This window comes from Myotis nattereri (assembly GCF_964212035.1).
Source record: "Myotis nattereri genome assembly, chromosome: 13".
NCBI lineage: Eukaryota > Metazoa > Chordata > Mammalia > Chiroptera > Vespertilionidae > Myotis > Myotis nattereri.
This window is the reverse complement of record NC_138088.1, coordinates 45,007,073-45,020,387: the sequence shown is the minus strand read 5'-3', so window position 1 is coordinate 45,020,387 and position 13,315 is coordinate 45,007,073. Positions and strand designations below refer to the sequence as shown.

At 44.3% G+C, this 13,315-nt stretch overlaps 1 protein-coding gene and 2 pseudogenes across 4 annotated transcripts in view; all 3 read left to right on the top strand.

Annotated features, from left to right (window-relative positions):
* NT5C2 (5'-nucleotidase, cytosolic II) overlaps window positions 1-13,315 on the top strand; it is a 143,857-nt gene that overhangs the window by 34,491 nt on the left and 96,051 nt on the right. The gene's annotated exons all lie outside the window — the stretch shown is intronic.
* On the top strand, window positions 4,182-4,794 carry LOC308528667 (large ribosomal subunit protein eL34-like; annotated as a pseudogene). Its single transcript has one exon. The product of its transcript is annotated as a large ribosomal subunit protein eL34-like (transcript).
* LOC308529152 (UDP-N-acetylglucosamine--dolichyl-phosphate N-acetylglucosaminephosphotransferase-like) lies at window positions 8,427-12,956 on the top strand (annotated as a pseudogene). Its single transcript has 3 exons — window positions 8,427-8,431; window positions 11,035-11,804; window positions 12,823-12,956. The product of its transcript is annotated as a UDP-N-acetylglucosamine--dolichyl-phosphate N-acetylglucosaminephosphotransferase-like (transcript).

Here is a 13,315-nt window from a genome sequence, read left to right as displayed (position 1 = left end):
GACTCCTCCCCATCCTGGTCTTTCTCACTGTGTCTGGGAAGAAAAACTCTGCATACGCAGAGTGAGAGAATAGAAATATATATATATATATATATATATATATATATATATATATATATATCCATCCTATATAATAAAACCCTAATATGCAAATTGACTAAATGGCGGAACAGCTGGTGGAACGACCAGTCGCTATGATGCGCACTGACCACTAGGGGGCAGACACTCAATGCAGGAGCTGCCCCCAGTCGGGGCTGATGAGCCGGCAGTGCCAGGCCGCCAGCCAAGGCGGGTACCAGTGGGGGCCCCCCCCATCGGCCCACTCGCCAGTCGCCCCGCAGAGGGAGGCAACTAGCAGCAGTGGCAGGGGGGCAGGGCCAGCGAGCCGACGGTGCCAGCGGGGGTCCCCTGATCGCTCCACTGGTCGCCCCATAGGCTGGCCCTGATCGCCAGCCAGGCCTAGGGACCCTACCCTATATATTGGGAACAGTCTCTTAGATTTAAAAATTAAAACCTGACAAGGCTACTCTAACACTGAAAAAACAGGATGATGCAGCAATGACATGCATGAACTCTGGCTTGCACATTTTGTGGTCAGCCTTGATTCTGATACTTATAACTGTGTGACAAAGCCAATTACTTAACTTGTTTCTGCTTCAGTTTTTCCACCCATAAGATGGGGAAAATGGTACTACTGCCTCAGAAGGATCATGTTATGTACTATTTTTTATAATCAGGACAAAATAATGTAGCTACTCATACAACAGCAAAATGCCTTTCACCGGTGTGAAAAGTATGGTCACTGGTGCATGCAGCGTCCCGGATTGTGAGAGGGATGTCCAACTGCTGGGGGGATCAGGCCTAAACCAGCAGCCAGACATCCCCCGAGGGGTCCTGGATTGTAAGAGGGCACAGGCCGGGCTGAAGGTTCCCCCCACCCGCCCTGTGTACGAATTTTGTGCACTGGGCCTCTAGAGTGTGTGTGTGTGTGTGTGTGTGTGTGTGTGTGTGTATAGATATATATGTAGGTTTCCCTTGCCAGTTCCTGGCACAGAGCTCCTTAAACCCTTGTAATTCCTGGGTGATAGGAGTATCTTTTATTCTAATGAGGTTACAGGAAAGACCAAGCCATGTTTAGAAGTTTAGAATTTTCAGCCTGCCCCTCATTCTCTTAAGAAGGGAAAAGGGCTGAAAATAAAGTTAATGATCATACCTATGTGATAAAGCTTCCCTCCAAATCCAAAAAGTATAGCGTTCAGGGAGCTTCCAGATTGTTGAACACATCCACTGTTGAGAATGAGATGCATGGGGACAGAAGCTCCTGTACTCAGCATCCTCCCAGACCTTGCCCCATATAACACAGTGGTTACTCTTCATCTGGCTGTTCATTTGGCTGTTGCACCTTCCTCCAAATATATTTTTATTGATTTCAGAGAGGAAGGGAGAGGGAGAGAGAGAGAGAAACATCAGTGATGAGAGAATCATCGATCAGCTGCCTCTTGCATGCCCCACACTGGTGATCAAGCCTGCAACCCGGGCATGTGCCCCAACTGGGAAGCAAACCATGATTTCTTGGTTCATAGGATGACACTCAACCACTGAGCCACACTGCCTGGGCCATCTGTATCCTTTAAAAAACCCTAGAAGCATGTTTCCCTGAGTTCTGTGAGCTGTTCTAGCAAATAATGGAATCCAAGGGGTTGAAACTCATGGGAACTTTCAATTTGTAGTCCCAGTTGGACAGAAGATTTGGGTAACCTGGGGACCTACTTCTGGTGATTGGCATCTGAAGTGAGGGGCCTTCTTGTGGGACTGAGCCCTTAACCTGTGGGATCTGACGCTGTTTCTAGGTAGATGGTGTCAGAATTGAGTTAAATTGTGAGAGACTGTGCTGTTGTCATAGAGAATTGCTTGATGTGGGGACCTCCACACACACACACACACACACACACACACACACACACACACACCTGGTGTCAGAAGTGTTGTGAGTGTGGCAGAAGTGTGAGAATAAAGAAAGACACGGGATGAGGGCTGAGGAGTGTTTCTAAAACATCCAGGTAGCTCAGAAATTGAAGCCAAGATTCCAAATGGCCCCATCAAATGCTACAGGGAGCAACTAAAATGATTCCTCCCAATTCCCCTGTGGTCTCTCTGCCTATGAACATAGCAGTGCTCTCTTGGGTCATTAACAAATATCTTCAGTTTTGTAAAGTTTGGGGTGTTTAGTACTAGCTTTGAGGCTAGGACATTGAGGAAGGTGTTTAGTTATTGTGCCTAGTGTGTCCAGGAACACTCAGAGGGCCATATAGAGCAATATTAGCTAAATTTTGGGTCATAGATGAAATGGAAAAAACAGAAAGGGAGTGATTTTTTTTTTATAAAGCCCTGTTTTTTTATTCTGATATTATGTCCTCCTTACTTTTCTGGTGTTAAAATTGCCTTTCACAAAGTAGTAAAGATAGCAGATGGTAGTTTATCTCAACATCCCAAATGGCATGGTTAAAAGATGACTATCCTGTGTGAATCCCCACAATTGATGTTACTGATCCAGGAAATCACAAATCTAGTAAGCACTCATCATATTGGAGGGCCATGTGACCCCAACTCCTCAGGGGTATGGGAGGCCACAGAGAGCCTCACTATGAGAATGGTGGTAAAACATCGAGCACTAAAAGAATTAAAATGCCTGTAGTTGGGCTTTGCCACCCATGAATTCATGTAGAAAGAAAAGTGCCATTGTTACTTTGGTTATATTTAACTAGAGGCCCGGTGCACAAAATTCTTGCACTGGAGGTGGGGTGGGGGGGAGTCCCTCAGCCCAGCCTGTTCCCTCTCGCAGTCCGGGACCCCTTGGGGATGTCTGGCTGCTGGTTTAGGCCCAATTCCCAGGCCTAAGCCAGCAGTCAGACATCCCTCTCTCAGTCCAGGGTTCTCGAAGTCCAGGGCCCCTCATTCCTTACTGCCTGCCTGCAGCGGAGGCGGAAGAGGCTCCCGCCATCGCCGCTGCGCTCACCAGCCATGAGCCCAGCTTCAGGCTGAGCAGTGCTCCCCATGTGGGAGCACACTGACCACCAGGGGGCAGCTCCTGCATTCGGTGTCTTCCCCCTGGTGGTCAGTGCACGTCATAGTACCGGTTGTTCTGCCAGTTGATTTGCATATTAAGGTTTTATTATATAGGATAAATATTTTTTTATTTATTTTAATTTTTTAAAATATATTTTGATTTTTTTACAGAGAGGAAAGGAGAGGGATAGAGAGTTAGAAACATCGATGAGAGAGAAACATTGATCAGCTGCCTCCTGCACTCCCCACTGGGGATGTGCCAACAACCAAGGTACATGCCCTTGACCAGAATCGAACCCGGGACCCTTCCGTCTGCAGGCAGACGCTCTACCCACTGAGCCAAACTGGTCAGGGCAGGATAAATATTTATATAGTGCTTACTAGATGCCTAAACCTGTTTCAAATGCTGTACAAATATGATCTCATTTAATCTTCATCAAGCCTATGAGTTTGATGCTATTATTTTCACCTCCATTTTAAAGATGAGCAAACTAAGACATGAGAGTATTTGAGAAACTTATCCAAAGTCATAGCTCGTTAGCAGCAGAACCTGAAGTTGAAGCCAGGGAGTCTGGCTCTGGAGTCCATGTTCTTAATCCCTACACCATGCTGTCTGGTTAGAAGCAATTTAAGACTTTCCTGGTATGTGATGATTTATTTTTAGCCTCTGATTCCATAGACAGAAGCTGCCTATGAACTAAGCTGTCTGGTCTGCATTGAGCTGCTGTCTATGATCTCTTCTGAGTTCTTCCCACAGCACCACTGGCAGAATCAGAATAAGCAGCTGGCCCTTTGACAGAGCCTGGCAAGACAACAGTGGCAAAAGCAATGAACTTCGGGTAAGGTCAGGAAGCTTGTGTAGCCTGGAACTTGAGTCTGTGTAAAGGCCTTCTGAGAGGTCCTTTAGAGAGTAAACTTGTAGCTTTCAGACAAATTTTTTTTAAGGCAACCACTTTTTTTCAACGAAGTGTACATGAACTTGGCTCTTCAAAATATAATCTGTCCTTTCAAAAAGTTTTTAAAAATATTCAGCAGATTTCTGAATCAGTTTACCTGGTTCAAAGACAAGGCTCCTGGCTCTTCCGGGGACGGTGACTTCTGTTTAGGTATTCACCATGGTCCAGCGTTTGACATACCGTCGGAGGCTGCCCTATAACACAGCCTCCAACAAAACCGGGCTGTCCCGAACCCCTGGTAATAGGATTGTTTACCTTTATACCAAGAAGGTTGGGAAGCACCCAAGTCTGCGTGTGGCATGTGCCCAGGCCAACTTCGCGGAGTTCGTGCTGTGAGACCTAAAGTTCTAATGAGGTTGTCTAAAACGAAAAAACACATCAGCAGGGCCTACGGTGGATCCATGTGTGCTAAATGTGTCCGGGACAGGATCAAGGGTGCTTTCCTTATTGAGGAGCAGAAAATCGTTGTGAAAGTGTTGAAGGCACAAGCACAGAGTCAGAAAGCTAAATAAATTTTAAAATGAAGCTTTTTTGAGTAACAACAACAACAAAAAAAGACAAGGCTCCTGGAAACCTGGAGGTTAGAAGTCTGAAATGGTTTTCAGCGGGTTAAAATCAAAGTGTTAGAAGAACCAAGATGGTGGCATAAGGTATACACCTGTACATGCTGCCTCTCACAACCACACCAAATCTATAGCTAAAAGACAAAATGGCTATCATCCAGAACCACGGGAAAGCTGGCTGAGTGGAAGTTCTACAACTAGAAGGAAAGGAAAAAGTGCATTGAGACTGGGTAGGAGGTGCAGAGGTGCGGAAGAGCAGAGGTACAGAAGTGTGTGAAACGGGCTGGCAGCTGAGTGTGCTGTTTTTTTTCAATTTGAAGGGAGATACAATTTCCCGACTGCTCTGAACTCCAGTTTCCAGCAAGACTCTGGAGACCCAGACTCCTACGGGGAGAAACTGGACTGTCTGACATTGGGTCGGAAAGCGAGGGTGGCTTTCTTGCAGAGGTGCGAGCAGGGATCATTGTTACTGTGTGGGGGCTTGGGACTCGGGGACTTGGAGACGTGGAGACTCAGAGATGCAGAGACAGCTGACTGGCAGCCATCACTGTTTGCTCTGCCCTGGTGATTCCCTGAGACCCCGCCCCACCCAATTTACAAACCCACCCAAGATGTGTGCAGTGGCTTTCGCATATGAATGGCTTGTCCTTTCGCAGCCTAACCTAACAAACTGCAGCTGGGTCAGAGAGCTCCAAAACTTCCAAACCCCAAACAAAAAGGAGAAATCTGCAGATCTTGTTGTAGCTCCTGCCGGGTGGCCTCAGGCAGTGACTGACTTTGCACCTCCTTGGAGATCCAGGAACCAGTGTACCCAGTGGTCAGATACCAGATTTCAACTCCTCACATTCATAAGGGACACACTCAAGAGGCAGACTCAGTGAGCACCAAAGCCCCAATGAAGCAAGTCCTGCCCCATAAGGTTGTCTCCAGCACAGCAGTTCTTCCACTATAGACACAGCGGGTCCTCACAGCCAACTGGCCTGGAGGTCAATTCCTCCAAGTTATACCAATAGCAATCAAGACTTAACTACAACAAGACTGTGCACCCAGCCCACTAAGGGGTGCACCAAGAGTGTCCACCTAAGGTGATTGGGGAGGTTGAGCCACTGGGCCCTATAGGATACCTACCACACAAAGCCACTCGTATCAACATTTTGGAAGCAGCCAAAATGCAGAGACAAAGAAACATGTCATGAATGAAAGAAATGGAGGAAAGCAAACTACTGGATATAGAGTTCAAAACCACAGTTATAAGGTTACTCAAGAATCTTCTAGAAACCTCTGAGGAACTTAGTGAGACCTCTGAGGAACTTAGTGAGACCTTCAAGGATCTTAATGAGAATGCCAAAAAAATGGAAAAGGACCAGTCAGAAATTAAGCATACACTGTCTGAAATAAAGAATAATATACAGAAATTCAACAATAGACTAGAGGATTCCAAGAATCAAATCAAAGATTTGAAATACGTGGAAGCAAAAAACACCCAACCGGAAAAGCAAAAAGAAAAAAGAATCCAAAAATATGAAGATAGTGTAAGGTGCCTCTGGGACAGCTTCAAGGGTACCAACATTCGAATTATGGGGGTGCCAGAAGAAAAGAGAGAGCAAGATATTGAAAACCTATTAGAAGAAATAATGACAGAAAACTCCCCCAACCTGGTGAAAGAAATAGACTTACAAATCCAGGAAGTGCAGAGAACTCCAAACAAGAGGAATCCAAAGAGGACCACACCAAGACACATCATAGTTAAAATGCCAAGGGCAAAAGACAAAGAATCTTAAAAGCAGCAAGAGAAAAACAGTTAGTTACCTACAAGGGAGTACCTATACGACTGTCAGCTGATTTCTCAATAGAAACTATGCAGGCCAGAGGGAGTGGCAAGAAATATTCACAATGATGAACAGCAAGAACCTACAACCAAGATTACTCTACCCAGCAAAGCTATCATTCAGAATTGAAGGTCAGATAAAGAGCTTCCAAGACAAGAAAAAGCTAAAGGAGTTCATCACCACCAAAACAGGATTATATGAAATGCTGAAAGGTATTCTTTAAGAAGAGGAAGAAGAAGAAAAAGGTAAAGATAAAAATTACGAACAACAAAATGACAACAAATACATATCTATCAACAAGTGAATCTAAAAATCAAATCAATAAAAAAAATCTGATGAACAGAATAAACTGATGAATATAATAGAATCAGGGGCATAGAAAAGGAGTGGGCTGACAATTCTTGGGGGGAAAGGGGTGTGAGGAGTGTGGGAAGAGATTGGACAAAAATCATATACCTATGGATGAGGACAGTCCCGGGGGGCTGGTAAGGGTATGGGGTGGGGTAAGAACCGGGTGGAGGGGAGCTATGGGGGGAAAAAAGAGGAACATCTGCAATAATCTGAACAATAAAGATTTATTTTTAAAAAAAGTGTCATATGGTTGTGTTCCTGTGTTCCTTCTGGAAGCTCTAGAGGAGAGTCAATGTTCTTTCCTTTTCCAGCTTCTAGAGCAGGGGTGGGCAAACTTTTTGACTCGAGGGCCACAATGGGTTCTTAAACTGAACGGGAGGGCCGGAACAAAAGCATGGATGGAGTGTTTGTGTGAACTAATATAAATTCAAAGTAAACATCATTACATAAAAGGGTAAGGTCTTTTTTTTCAATAGTTTTATTCATTTCAAACGGGCCGGATCCGGCCCGCGGGCCGTAGTTTGCCCATGGCTATTCTAGAGCCTGCAGGTATTCCACGGCCCATGGCCCCTTCCATCTTAATAGGTAGCAATGACCATCAAGTCTTTCTCATATCTCATCACTCTGACACTGACTCTTGTTCTTCCTCTTTTTACATTTAAGGAGCCTTGTGATTACATGGGATCCACCAGGAAATTTCAGGATACTCTCCTTACATAAGGTCAACTGATTAACAAACTTAATTCCATCTGCTATCTTTTTTTTATTATTATTGATTTCAGAGAGGAAGGGAGAGGGAGAGAGAGATAGAAACATCAATGATGAGAGAGAATCATTGATTGACTGCCTCCTGCATACCCCCTACTAGGGATTGAGCCCATATGCCCTTGACCGGAATCGAACCTGCTATCCTTCAGTCCACAGGCCGATGCTCTATCCATTGAACCACACCAGCTAGGGCTCATCTCCTATCTTAATTCTCATTTGCCATGTAACTAACATAGTTGCAGGTTCCATGGGTTAGGCCATTATTCTGTTTACCACACCTGCTAAGGAATTAAGTGCAGATCCTAGTACTTAACCTAGTCTCTCTCCTATTATTATGGATTTTTTTTTAGATAGTATCTGACCAAAAAAATTAGTTGACAAGCACTCTTTTGGGTTTGCTGCAAGTAAAAGTAATAAACGGAATGATCTATACTTATATGAGAGAAGATGTATTTACTTTTCAATCAGTAGGACACGTATTACAAGACACTCTGCAGGTGCCAGGTCAGGGAGGACCCTGACTTGTGTCAGGCTTGGAAAACTGTCTGGGTCTTGGGGACTGCACCCTGTTCACGCCAATGAAATGCAGTCACTGAGGGCGACTACCTGACATCTGAAGTGGAGCCAAGAAAGGGGATTAAGAGACTGGTGTTCTGAAAGTGAGATGACGTAGGAATTTATAATCCCTGATTCTGCAACCATGAATCAGTTTCTTTGTTTGGGTCGATGGTAGTTTCTGCAGTATCAGAAGGCTATTGTTCACAGGGGCTCCTTGGGCTAGCAAACAAGGAAGAGACCCAAAAAGTCAATTGTTGCCTGGGCAGCAGGCAGCAGCAGGAGGTGGCTCGGATTGGCTCCTGTCATGGCAACATTGATTACTGTCGTAAGCAGGCATGAGGTAGGTAGTTAGCATTATCAGACGACTCATGGACCATCTGCATCAGAATTAGCTAGGGAGTTTGTTTAAATTTCAAGTTCTCGGGCCCAGGGCCAGAGACTGGGATAGGCTCTGGGATCTGCCTTTTAGAAAGCTCCCCAGTCAACCCTTATTCCTGGTAAATTTTGAGAACCACTGATTGAAGAAAATAATACATTACTGTTACAAATCCCTGTTCAAATGGCTGTTGTATATCCTTGGGTGAGGCCTCACTTTTTAGGTCTGAGAACCAGAGCCACTTTCTTGCTTACCAAAGCCCAATCTTAAAAAGACAAAGTGGGTGTTCAGTATCATTGGGAAGGACTAGAGTGGAACCCAAGCAGGGCTCAGCATGAATCAGGGCTGGAGGGGATGGCTAAGATGCAGGACTAATTCTCTGATACTACTGAGAAATACTGTTCTCTCTCCAGGAAGGTGCACTGCACAAAGAATACCACCGAGAATCCAGGCTTCCTGACGTTTCTGAGAATCAGGGTTGTCATGAGCTATTGTTGCTGATGAGAGCGTGTTCTTATCCCTTACACGGGTTAAGAACAAGTACGTTACTGGATGTGTGTAATCCAACACATGCATGGATAATATTTTGTTTATCCATGCATGTGCTGACGGGCACTTGAGTTGCTTCTACTTTTGATCACTGAATAATGCTACTATGATGACATACAAGTATCTGAGTCCCTGTTTTCATTTTGGGTATATACTAGTACCCAGAAGTGGAATTGCTGGATCATATGGTGACTTTATGTTTAGCTTTTTGAGGAACCACCAAACTGTTTTCTACAGAGGCTACACCATTTTACCTTTTTTAAAATTTTTATTGTAGCTATCCTAGCAGGCATAAAGTAGTATCTCTATGTGTCTGATTCTGACTCTACTTTCTCCTCAGTAATCCATCTCTCCTGAAATTCTGAGGCTCTTTGGGGTCATTAATCAGGCATACCTTCATGTTTTACCCATGTCTGATTTCTGAACTAGATGTTCAGCCACTCTGGGGTAAAGTGTAGCTAGGGGATCAATTTGGATTTCCAGTGTCTACCACCTGGTAGGTATTCCATAAATAAAACAATTGTGATAAAAGTTGCAGATCTTGTCTCTCTCACTCTGTAAAAATTCAATGCAAGTTTCCAACAGGCATATAAGAAATTTTTGCTTGCGTCAAATAAATTAATTTTCATGAGTGTATGAGGCAGTCGATTAGTTGATACATTCCATTATTTTAAACTGCAGATCTGATCCCTGCCCCATACTCTGCTTAAAGCCCTTAATTACTCTCCATGGCACTTATGGTAAGGTTCCAGATCATTTATATGGTCTACAACGCTCTGGGAGGTCTACCTGCCTCCTTCCAGGACCATTTTTGGCTATTTATTTCTCCCTTTCTCTCCAGGCTCCTGATCTCTCCACAGATACACCCAAAGCTCATCTCTATTTTAGGGCCTTTGTACCTACTGGTCCCTATTTCAGGAATTCCCCATCCCTCCAAGAAAACCCTTCTCTCACTTTTTACTTAAGTCCTAATCATCCTTCAGGTTTCAGCTGAGATGTTACTTCTTCAGGGAAATGTCTCCTGACCCTCTCTCTCCTTCAAAATCTAGCCCCTATCCCATTCTCCCTCATAGCATCGTTTACTTTTCCTGCATAGCACTTACCAAAGTTGTAGTAAAATAATTATTTGTTTATTGAAAGCCCATCTTCCCAAGCAGTCAGAAACCTCCAGGAGGGCAGACACTCATATCTCTGTCGATCAGTGTTAGGCACGTGGTAGGAGCTCAAAGCATATTTTTGAAGAGATGTGGGTGCTCCTAAGCCTTTTACGTATGCCTCATCTCTCGGGTTGGATTAGATAGTTCTGTTTAGACTAAATGTGTTCTGATTATCTTCTCACATAGTGCCTGTACTGGGACTTATCACAGTAAGTGCTGACCCTATGCTGTTAGAGAAAGATTAAAAAAAAAAAAAGAAAGAAAAAGAGGAGAACTCTGAGCTGATTGGAAGGAACTACGACCAAACACTTCCTGGCAGAAAGATTTGTGGGCAGCAGAAGGCTGTTTCTAGGCCCCAGGCCAGGGTGTTGAGCTATGCTTGCATTTCTCTGAGAGCTTCTGCCAAGAAACAGAAACCTGATGAGTGGCCTGTGAATGCTGCTCACATTCGGAGTGACTCAGAGTTTATGGTATTCTGGGGAATTAGAGGCGAAGGACAGCCATGTGGATGCTCAGGCAGGAAGTTTGGTGAGAGGCCTCCAAGGCCGCAGTGAGATGGCTTCTCTTGCCAAGCACTGCCCAGGCCCTTCAGGCAATGTTCAGTTAGAGACCCCAAAGCAAGCTGCCTAGGGCTTCTCATTGCTTCCTCAGGCTCCCGAGCCCTCTTTTAGAAGGTCGTTGGCATGTGAGGTTGGCTACTTGGGACACTTACTTTACTTTTGAAACTCGGGAAACCAAATGTCCTGTCTTTTTGCATTTTAAAAAATTAATTTTTCATTACACAAGCAATCTATGAATACATTTATTTATCTTTTAAAACATTAAAACTGCCCCTCCACACCTCTTGCTGCTGGGCCACAGCTCGGAGTCCCAGGGAGTGATCATCTGTGCTGTTTTCCTCCTCATCTTCTGCTTCATCCCTTTCCCTTTCTGAACGGCTTGTGGAGGAGCAGTGGAAAGACTTCCCCTGCCATGAATCTGTGGCCCTGATAGGTATGCTCCTTGTCATCTGCTGCTTTGTTTTCCTGGGCTTTTTTCCTCGGATGATGTCCTGAATCTACACTGGTGCCATAAGCTGCCGCAGCCCACAGCTGCCTCACTACTTCTCCTTATGGTCTAGTTCACCAACTTTGGCAACATGACCATGTGGTAACCACGCCTTCATGCCCAATTCTTGGCCTGTGTTTGGACTTGAGGGTCCTGTACTATGTCTGTAAGGAGCTGTTGGTAGTATTCTCTACCAATGCCATCACCATCCTAGCAGGAATTAATGGCTTACAGGCTGGCTAGTCACTAATCGTTCCTACTTCCATCCTCATCTTCAGCCTGGTGAGCTTAAAAGTGATTGTCAAGATGATCATGTCTTTTCCCTCTATTTCATGATACCCTATTTTTTTTTTCCACGACCTTGGGATTGCTCTACCATAACTGGTACCGATCACAGGTGTATGAGGGAGATACCATCTGTTACTTTGCTGGCATGACCTTTACTGTGGTTGGCAACTTGGGACACTTCAGCCAGACCATGCTACTTTTCTTCATGCCCCAGGTGTTCAACTTCCTCTCCTCAATGCCTCAAGTCCTGCATCTCTCCCCTGCCCTGACCACCATGTGCCAAACTCAGTACCATAGCGAGCGGTTGAGTGGCCTTAGCATATCATTAGCATATTATGCTTTGATTGGTTGAATGGACAACCAGATGACCAGGCACTTAGCATATTAGGATATATATATATATAGTGTTGATTTCAGAGAGGAAGAGAGAGGGAGAGAGAGATAGAAACATCAATGATGAGAATCATTGATTGGCTGCCTCCTGCACAACCCCCACTGGGGGTTGAGCCTGCAACCCCGGGCATATGCCCTTGACCGGAATGGAACCTGGGACCCTTCTGTCTGCAGGCTGACGCTCTATCCACTGAGCAAACCAGCTAGGGCAACCCCTATCTTTAGAGATAGTTTCTGATAGGAGTTTGGCATGTAGCTTTATAATCTGTTCAAAACTATTTCACAAAGTTAATGTGTGATTGTCTTAGGTTGGGCTGCCATAACAGAGTATTATAGACTGGGTGGCTTGTAAGCAATAGAAATTTATTTTTCACAGTTCTAGAGGCTGGGAAGTCCAAGAGCAAGGCACCAGTAGATTTGGTGTCTGGTGAAGGCCCACTTCCTGGTTCAGAGACAGTCCTCTTCTTGCTGTGTCTTCACAGGGTGGAGGGATGTGGGAGCTTTCTGGGGTCTCTTCTATAAGGGCATTCATTCCATTTAGAATGCTCTGCCCCATGACCTAATTACCTCCCAAAAAAATCCCCACCTCCAAATACATCGGGGATTAGGTTTCAGCGTGTGAATGTAGAGGTGACAAAGACTTTTCCTACAGCCGTAATGATGGGAAATAATGGCATTCATGTCTGCATTTTGTTTTAACATTTTATTTTGAAATAATTTTAGATTTACAGAAGAGTTGCAAGGATAGTATAGAAAGTTTCGGCGTACCCTTCACTCAGACTCTCCGAATGTTAATAGCTTATATAACCTTGGCTCAATGATTAAAACTAAGGAGTTAACATTGGTACAATACTATTAACTAAACTATAGACTTCATTAGAGCTTTACCAGTTATTCCACTCTTGCCCTTTTCTGTTCTAGGATCCCATCCAGGGTCCCACATCGCATTTATTGTCTTGTCTCCACAGTCTCCTCCAATCTGTGACAGTTCTCGTCTTTCCTTGGCTTTCATGATCTTGACACTTTTGAAGAGTCCAGGTCAGGTTTTTTGTTGAATGTCCCTCAATTTGGGATTGACGATGAGTTTTCATGATTAGACCGAAGTTATGCATTTGGGGGAAGAATTAAAAAAAAAAAGTATATATATATATATATATATATATATATACATATATATATGTATATATATATATATATATATATATACTTTTTTTTAATATATATATTGCTGCAACTTGCTGTTTTCATTCAATAATATGATTTTGAGATATTTCTATAGTAATATATAGATCAGGCCACTTCTTTAAAATTCTCTACACAATTCTATTATGCGAGTACTAGATGCCCGGTACACAAGATTTGTGCACGGGGGGTGGGGGTGGGGCGGGGGGAGGGGGGTCCTTCAGCCTGGCCT